General features: G+C 42.4%; 2 non-coding genes across 2 annotated transcripts; both read left to right on the forward strand.

Annotated features, from left to right (window-relative positions):
• Positions 1-4,929: 4,929 nt before the first annotated feature.
• On the forward strand, positions 4,930-5,002 carry trnar-ucg (transfer RNA arginine (anticodon UCG)). The gene has a single exon. It is a non-coding gene; the product is annotated as a tRNA-Arg (tRNA).
• A 664-nt stretch (positions 5,003-5,666) lies between these two features.
• trnai-aau (transfer RNA isoleucine (anticodon AAU)) lies at positions 5,667-5,744 on the forward strand. Its single transcript has one exon. It is a non-coding gene; the product is annotated as a tRNA-Ile (tRNA).
• Positions 5,745-9,242: the final 3,498 nt, after the last annotated feature.

Consider the following 9,242-nt stretch of genomic DNA (forward strand, 5'->3'; position numbering starts at 1 on the left):
TGGCCCATAAAATTTCATAAAGCAGCAAAAATGCCTGTCACAACTTCCCAAAACCCAAAGACACTGTTTATTATCACGTAAGACAAAGAGAAGCACCGAACCCTCCCAGTTGGTAGCTGATACTGTAGGGACACTGTCAGAAAATATGACTGAATAATAATGAAGTGACAATCAAAGAATTAAGTATTAATTGACCAATTGATTGACCAATTGATCGGTAACACTTTACAATAAGGTACACACAAAAATAAGTAGTTAATAATTAGTCTCTTTCAAAAACAGTAACTAATCATTAACTACCTATTTTTTTATGTACCTTATTGTAAAGTGTTACCAATTGATCCACCCCCGCCCATGCAGATGGTGATGTGTGTGTGTGTATGTGTGTGTGTGTGTGTGTGTGTGTGTGTGTGTGTGTGTGTGTGTGTGTGTGTGTGTGTGTGGGTGTGTAAGTGTGAAAGAGAGAGACAGTGAGAAGTGAGAAAGAAAAAAGAGAGTTAGAGAGAGAGAGAGACAGCGAGAGAGAGAGACAGAGAGAGAGACAGAGAGAGAGAGAGAGACAGAGAGAGAGAGAGAGAGAGAGAGAGAGAGAGAGAGAGAGAGAGAGAGAGAGAGAGAGAGAGAGAGACAGACAGAGAGAGAGAGAGAGAGAGAGAGAGAGAGAGAGAGAGAGAGAGAGAGAGCGAGAGAGAATATGTTGCACCAGTGTTTCTGGGGGGGTCATTCAGATTTGATGAAGTCTTCCTGCTTCCTGCTGTAAAAAACAGGGATCTTTCCGTTGCCTTGGTAACCACCATGTTACCCCCTGCCTTGGACACACACACACACACACACACACACACAGAGAAAAATGACACAACTTAGATAGTGCCGGCTGCTCTAAAGCTGACTGAGGTGTTGTAAAATGAGCATGAAAGCAACAATTCAAATGGTCGCATAAAAAAAACCCAGAGAAGGAAAAAATGATGAAAATCATACAGTACACCTGTGACCTGTTGCACAGCCAACAGTTGATTGAGAAACAAAAGAACAAACAACAGCCTGGGTGTTGGCGGCAATGAACTACTTAGGTTGTGCTCTAGCAGAAGAAAAGAAGGAAAATGAAGCCTAATTTTTCATCTAGAATCAAATCCAACGTAACAAAACCATATTAGTCAGATATATATAGTCAGATTACTAGCTCTTTAATTTCACATCTTTGCATCTTAGGTATGACAGAAAACTCCCACCTTACCTGTCATAGTTACCACATCATTCATGTGTGCTCAACTCATGATAAATACAATTTTTCCAATAGCAATTGAAGGCAGCCAAGGATTAACCAAGACCAGGGGAAATACCAAGGGGGTAAGCGTCTGTCAACAACGCGTAGATCCTATGGCGCCATTTTGATGCTAACAAGCTATCACCCCCCGTTAGCATCCCATTGACTGCCATTCATTTTGACGTCACTTTGACAGAGAATACCTTTACATCTGAAGCGTTTAAAGACTCTATTTGTCCGTTGTTTATTTCTAAAGAAACACGACAATGTATAAAAGGCTCTATTACCTTGTACCTCACGTTATGGCTCCGTAGAAGACGTTTTTATAAAAATAGGCTAACGATGGTGTCATAACCACGAGACTTACTGTCGCATAGTAGAGGAATTACCGTATAGTACAGGAGAAGCTCTCAGGCAGTTTGGACTTACATTAGCTGTTTAAGTTTAATTACTAATGTTAACTATCATTTTAGTGATCAATAATTAGCCTGTGTCTATGTTATCTCCTTACATATACCTACGCTCTCCGTCTCTGCTAGATTGGGAATGATTGAGATTTCTCTTGGCACAGCTACCAGAAGACTTCCAACTTTCAGACAGGTTGCTCACGTCACATTTACGTTCATTTACTCTCAGTTGGAGGCTGCTCAGTAACGCTCAGCGGAAAAGTGCTTCTAATATCCTTCACTGGTCTCCGTCCAGAGCAACGGGATCTGTTGGTCCATTCTATATTCTGTCTATGGGAAATACATGTGTGTGTGAGCAGAAGCTTCAATTGTTCAGACAGAAGTTTAATTGTGGAACAGGGACATTGTTTTTTGTCTCATTTGTCCCATTTTGTGTTCCGTACAGAATTCTCACACAAATAATTGCACACATGAAGCAAAGGCAAATGATACATGAGTGAGCTGTTTTCAGTTGGCTGTCTGAGAAGAAGGTGTAAGCAGAGCTGATCCCAGCCTGTGTGTTCGGGCTGAGCGCCGGGCAGCTGCAGAACTCACATGAGAACAACACCAATCACCAGCTCTGATTGAGACGCTGCCTCAAACTGTTCTGACTGGGACCAGATGGGGTACAGAATCTTATTTACAGGGTCACACACACACACACACACACACACACACACACACACACACACACACACACACACACACACACACACACACACACACATACATACAAAGCTTCTGGAGATTCACAAAAACACACATTTGAGCAAGTAGGCTGCTTACCTGCAACTATACACCTACATGCATACACAGACATTAATACATGTTCTTATACACACCTGAGACATAAAAGAAAAAGAATGATGTGTGTTGTGTGCGTTCTTTGTGCGTTTAATCTCTCTTAATTAATAGTCATTTACATTGTTTCCCCACCAGCTGTGTATGTATTGCAGGAGGCACACACGCTGATAAAGAGCCAGGACAATTACAACATGTTGCTGTCCTAACCTGAGGAAAACTGCGGCTCGGCACGTTTGCAATGCTGGAAAAAACTGTGTGAATGACTGACTGAACAAAATGCTGCACTGCAAGCAGGAGTTCTTCAAACTAACCGGAAATACTGCACGTCTGCAAAAATAACATTATTCATGACAATAATAATAGAAATATATACAGATGTACTCAAAATAAACCAAGATAATACAAACAGGAAATGCATAAGCTTGCAAATCTCATATTTAAATCAATAAAAAGATGAAAATTGTAGAAGGAAAATGTATTTGCTGAATGCAGAGGTGCCATTTCCACATATTAAGAAACATTGTGTGCAATTATTTTCATATTGCATATTAATAACTCCCCTTACATTCCCTCTCAGTCTCTCTCTCTCTCCCTCTCTCTCTCTCTCTCTCCCTCTCTCTCTCTCTCTCTCTCTCTCGCTCTCTCTCTCTCTCCCTCTCCCTCTCTCCCTCTCCCTCTCTCTCTCCCTCTCTCCTCTCCCTCTCTCTCTCTCTCTCTCCCTCTCTCTCTCTCCCTCTCTCTCTCTCTCTCTCTCTCTCTCTCGCTCTCTCTCTCTCTCTCTCTCTCTCTCTCTCTCTCTCTCTCTCTCTCTCTCTCTCTCTCTCTCTCTCTCTCTCTCTCTCTCTCTCTCTCTCTCTCTCTCTCTCTCTCTCTCCTCTCCCTCTCCCTCTCTCTCTCTCTCTCCCTCTCTCTCTCTCTCTCTCTCTCTCTCTCTCTCTCCCTCCCTCTCTCTCTCTCTCTCTCTCTCTCTCTCTCTCTCTCTCTCTCTCTCTCTCCCTCTCTCAGACGTTTATCTAAATAAATGCTCTCTAATTAATGTGTCTGGCAGCCTAATTGTTCTTTGAGGGTGATATATTCCTATGATGAAAGCCAGAGAAGGTCAATTTTAACAGAGACACGTGGGAGAGAACAGGACAAGCACAGACTGTTTGTGTGTGTCTGTGTTTACCTGTGTGCATATGCAGTACACTACAGTCAGACTAAATTAGAACTATGAGGATTTGGACTTTGAAGAGGATGAGGGAAGCTTGGTGAGAATTGGGATGGGGTAGGAGGATCTTTTGCACGGACAAAATGGAAAGTGCGAATACATGCCGTAAAATTAATTGACGAATGGAGATTACGTGACTACTTGTTCCCATTCAGACATTGATGAGGAGGAAATAGTAGACATTGGCAAGGACTGTGTGGGTGATCATCTACACACACACAACTACTACGTATGATGAGTACAATTTCAACTTTAAAACGTTTTGACTACACAGAGAACAAATGCTATGAGACTGATTCAAACCACTTTAACAATACCATCAACAAATTCAAATTCAACTCTCAACTTTATTTTGTCCCCTGAGGGCAATTGGTTTTGCAGCAAAGTACAATACATGAAAAACAATTGTGAGTATTACACAGATGAACAATTCAACAGTAATATGAAAAGGTGCACTATCCATCCAAAACTGGTCCAATTCTGTAGGTTCTGTCCTGGTTTACTAGGACAAATCTTGTTTTAAAAAGTCATCAAAAGCAGGCCGGTTAGCTCAGATGGTTTGAGTGTAGTGCTAATAATGCTAAGCACGGCCAGACACTTTATTGGTACAATAAGCTCAAAACCTTATGCCCAAGATCATCTATATCCTCCTTTTGTTTGCACTAATGGGCCATTAACGCAACATAAGTCTCAATCTCTATAGCGCTGCTTTCCATGTCTATAGTAGCAAGGACAAAAACATATGCAGTCCCTACAAACCATACACAGCCAAGTAGCCCATCCAAAAATGGCCCAAGTTTGCTCGTTCGGGCCTGTTTTATTTTTGGAATTTTTATTTTTTTGAAATGACAAAAAATCAGGCAGGTTAGCTCAGATGGTTCTAATAACGCCAAGGTCATGGGTTGATCCCCATACTGGCCAGACATGTTCATTTAGCACATTATTGTGTCTGCAATTGCACTGTACATCTGAAAAAATAGAGATAGTTGAAAGGTATTAATCTCAGCAAAGGCAAATATTAGGGACAATGTGTAATTTAATTCCATTAACTGACATGGAAGCGGCCTGTCTACCATTTAAGCTATTTACTTCCACAAAAGGTAATTGGCCAGCGAAAGTGTTCCTTTTTTGGAAATGTTAGCTCTCTGCTACTTTGCAGCTAAACCATGGCAATTCATACTTGTGAAAAAAGTTTTGTTTGATAAGACCACGTGGCCTAATGGACAAGGTGTCTGACTTCGGATCAGAAGATTGAGGGTTCGAGTCCCTTCGTGGTTGAAAGCTTCTCCGTTAACTCAGAAAACAGCGTGGAAGCAGGTTTGATGTTGAGTTGGACAAATCACTTACTGCTCATTGGTGTTTCAGCTTTAATCCAAATTCTCAGATAGTTTGAGGTGTATTGCTCTGCTTAAAAAAAATTTATTCCAATAACTTTTACAGGTGAAGTCTGCAGTCTACCGTTTAAGCTAATTTCCCTCCGCAAACGCCAAGCTGCTAGGTGGTCACACCTGATTGACCATCCAAAACTGGTCCAATTCTGTAGGTTCTGTACAGGTTTACTGGAACAAATCTTGTTTTAAAAAGTCATCAAAAGCAGGCGGGTTAGCTCAGATGGTTTGAGTGTAGTGCTGATAATGCTAAGCACGGCCAGACACTTTATTTGTACAATAAGCTCAAAACCTTATGCCCAAGATCATCTATATCCTCCTTTTGTTTGCACTACTGGGCCATTAACGCAACATAAGTCTCAATCTCTATAGCGCTGCTTTCCATGTCTATAGTAGCAAGGACAAAAACATATGCAGTCCCTACAAACCATACACAGCCAGGTAGCCCATCCAAAAACTGACCCAATTTTGCTCGTTTGGGCCTGTTTCATTTTTGGAATTTTTTTTTTTATTTTTTTTTATTTTATTTTTTTTGTTTAAATGACAAAAACTCAGGCAGGTTAGCTCAGATGGTTAGAGCGTGGTGCTAATAACGCCAAGGTCATGGGTTCGATCCCCATACTGGCAAGACATGTTCGTTCAGCACATTATTGTGTCTGCAATTGCACTGTACATCTCAAAAATAGAGATAGTTGAAAGGTATTCTGCTCAGCAAAGGCAAATATTAGGGACACTTTAGGGAGTACAATAACCGCTAAACGTTACGCCCAAGATCATCTATATCCTCCATTTGTTTGCACTAATGGGCCATTAATGCAACATAAGTCTCAATCTCTATAGCGCTGCTTTCCATGTCTATAGTAGCAAGGACAAAAACATATGCGGTCCCTACAAACCATACACAGCCAGGTAGCCCATCCAAAACTCATCCAAAACTCTGTAGGTACTGTCCTGGTTTACTGGAACAAATCTTGTTTTAAAAAGTCATCAAAAGCAGGCCGGTTAGCTCAGATGGTTTGAGTGTAGTGCTAATAATGCTAAGCACGGCCAGACACTTTATTGGTACAATAACCGCTAAACGTTACGCCCAAGATCATCTATATCCTCCTTTTGTTTGCACTAATGGGCCATTAACGCAACATAAGTCTCAATCTCTATAGCGCTGCTTTCCATGTCTATAGTAGCAAGGACAAAAACATATGCAGTCCCTACAAACCATACACAGCCAGGTAGTCCATCCATCTTCATCCGCTTATCCGAGGGTCGGGTCGCGGGGTAGCAGCTCCAGCAGGGGACCCCAAACTTCCCTTTCCGGGCCACATTAACCAGCTCCGACTGGGGATCCCGAGGCGTTCCCAGGCCAGGTTAGAGATATAATCCCTCCACCTAGTCCTGGGTCTCCCCCGAGGCCTCCTCCCAGCTGGGACGTGCCTGGAACACCTCCCTAGGGAGGCGCCCAGGGGCATCCTTACCAGATGCCCGAACCACCTCAACTGGCTCCTTTCGGCGCAAAGGAGCAGCGGCTCTACTCCGAGCTCCTCACGGATAACTGAGCTTCTCACCCTATCTCTAAGGAGACGCCAGCTACCCTCCTGAGGAAACCCATTTCGACCGCTTGTACCCTGGATCTTGTTCTTTCGGTCATGACCCAGCCTTCATGACCATAGGTGAGGGTAGGAACAAAAACTGACCGGTAGATTGAGAGCTTTGCCTTCTGGCTCAGCTCTCTTTTCGTCTAACGGTGCGATAAATTGAATGTAATACCGCACCTGCTGTGCCGATTCTCCGACCAATCTCCCGCTCCATTGTCCCCTCACTCGCCAGCCAGGTAGCCCATCGAAAACTCATCCAAAACTCTGTAGGTACTGTCCTGGTTTACTGGAACAAATCTTGTTTTAAAAAGTCATCAAAATCAGGCCGGTTTGCTCAGATGGTTTGAGTGTAGTGCTAACAATGCTACGCACCGCCAGACACTTTAGGGGTACAATAACTGCAAAACCCTACGCCCAAGATCATCTATATCCTCCTTTTGTTTGCACTAATGGGCCATTAACGCAACATAAGTCTTAATCTCTATAGCCCTTCTTTCCATGTCTCTAGTAGCAAGGACAAAAATATATGCAGTCCCTACAAACCATACACAGCCAGGTAGCCCATCCAAAACTGGCCCAATTTTGCTCGTTCGGGCCTGTTTTATTTTTGGGATTTTTGTTGTTGTTGAAATGACTAAAAATCAGGCTGGTTAGCTCAGATGGTTAGAGGGTGGTGCTAATGGGTTCAATCCCCATACTGGCCAGACGTGTTCGTTCAGCACATTGTTGTGTTAGCACTAGCACTGTATATCTAAAAAAAAACGATAGTTGAAAGGTATTCTGCTCACCAAAGGCAAATATTAGGAACAATGTGTAATTTAATTCTGTCAAAACTTCTTTTTTTGGGGCTACATATGTGTGTGATGTGTGTTACAGATCATACAACACAGCATTGGATCACAGGTTTAGTCTGCTTTGTAATGTATGTCACACAGCATGCCGTCCAGGTAAAACTATTAAGTGCATAGATTGTAAACGCATATGTAAATCGAAGCACTGTTTTGAACAACATAAAAGGCTGGATGCAAAACATGGACTCATTCTGTGCGGCAGATGTAAATATTGTGAGGCATGTCATATGACATACAGTCAGGTCCATAAATATTGGGACATCGACACAATTCTAATCTTTTTGGCTCTATACACCACCACAATGGAGTTGAAATGAAACGAACAATATGTGCTTTAACTGCAGACTTTCAGCTTTAATTTGAGGGTATTTACATCCAAATCAGGTGAACGGTGTAGGAATTACAACAGTTTGTATATGTGCCTCCCATTTTTAAGGGACCAAGAGTAATGGGACAGATTAACAATCATAAATCAAACTTTCACTTTTTAATACTTGGTTGCAAATCCTTTGCAATCAATTACAGCCTGAAGTCTGGAATGCATAGACATCACCAGACGCTGGGTTTCATCCCTGGTGATGCTCTGCCAGGCCTCTACTGCAACTGTCTTCAGTTCCTGCTTGTTCTTGGGGCATTTTCCCTTCAGTTTTGTCTTCAGCAAGTGAAATGCATGCTCAATCGGATTCAGGTCAGGTGATTGACTTGGCCATTGCATAACATTCCACTTCTTTCCCTTAAAAAACTCTTTGGTTTGCTTTCGCAGTATGCTTCGGGTCATTGTCCATCTGCACTGTGAAGCGCCGTCCAATGAGTTCTGAAGCATTTGGCTGAATATGAGCAGATAATATTGCCCGAAACACTTCAGAATTCATCCTGCTGCTTTTGTCAGCAGTCACATCATCAATAAATACAAGAGAACCAGTTCCATTGGCAGACATACATGCCCACGCCATGACACTACCACCACCATACTTCACTGATGAGGTGGTATGCTTTGGATCATGAGCAGTTCCTTTCCTTCTCCATACTCTTCTCTTCCCATCACTCTGGTACAAGTTGATCTTTGTCTCATCTGTCCATAGGATGTTGTTCCAGAAATGTGAAGGCTTTTTAGATGTTGTTTGGCAAACTCTAATCTGGCCTTCCTGTTTTTTGAGGCTCACCAATGGTTTACATCTTGTAGTGAACCCTCTGTATTCACTCTGGTGAAGTCTTCTCTTGATTGTTGACTTTGACACACATACACCTACCTCCTGGAGAGTGTTCTTGATCTGGCCAACTGTTGTGAAGGGTGTTTTCTTCACCAGGGAAAGTATTCTTCGGTCATCCACCACAGTTGTTTTCCGTGGTCTTCCGGGTCTTTTGGTGTTGCTGAGCTCACCGGTGCGTTCTTTCTTTTTAAGAATGTTTCCCAAACATGTTGATTTGGCCACACCTAATGTTTTTTGCTATCTCTCTGATGGGTTTGTTTAGATTTTTTCAGCCTAATGATGGCTTGCTTCACTGATAGTGACAGCTCTTTGGATCTCATATTGAGAGTTGACAGCAACAGATTCCAAATGCAAATAGCACACTTGAAATGAACTCTGGACCTTTTATCTGCTCCTTGTAAATGGGATAATGAGGGAATAACACACACCTGGCCATGGAACAGCTGAGCAGCCAATTGTCCCATTACTTTTGGTCC

This window comes from Sander vitreus, chromosome 6 (assembly GCF_031162955.1).
Source record: "Sander vitreus isolate 19-12246 chromosome 6, sanVit1, whole genome shotgun sequence".
Taxonomy (NCBI): Eukaryota; Metazoa; Chordata; class Actinopteri; order Perciformes; family Percidae; genus Sander; species Sander vitreus.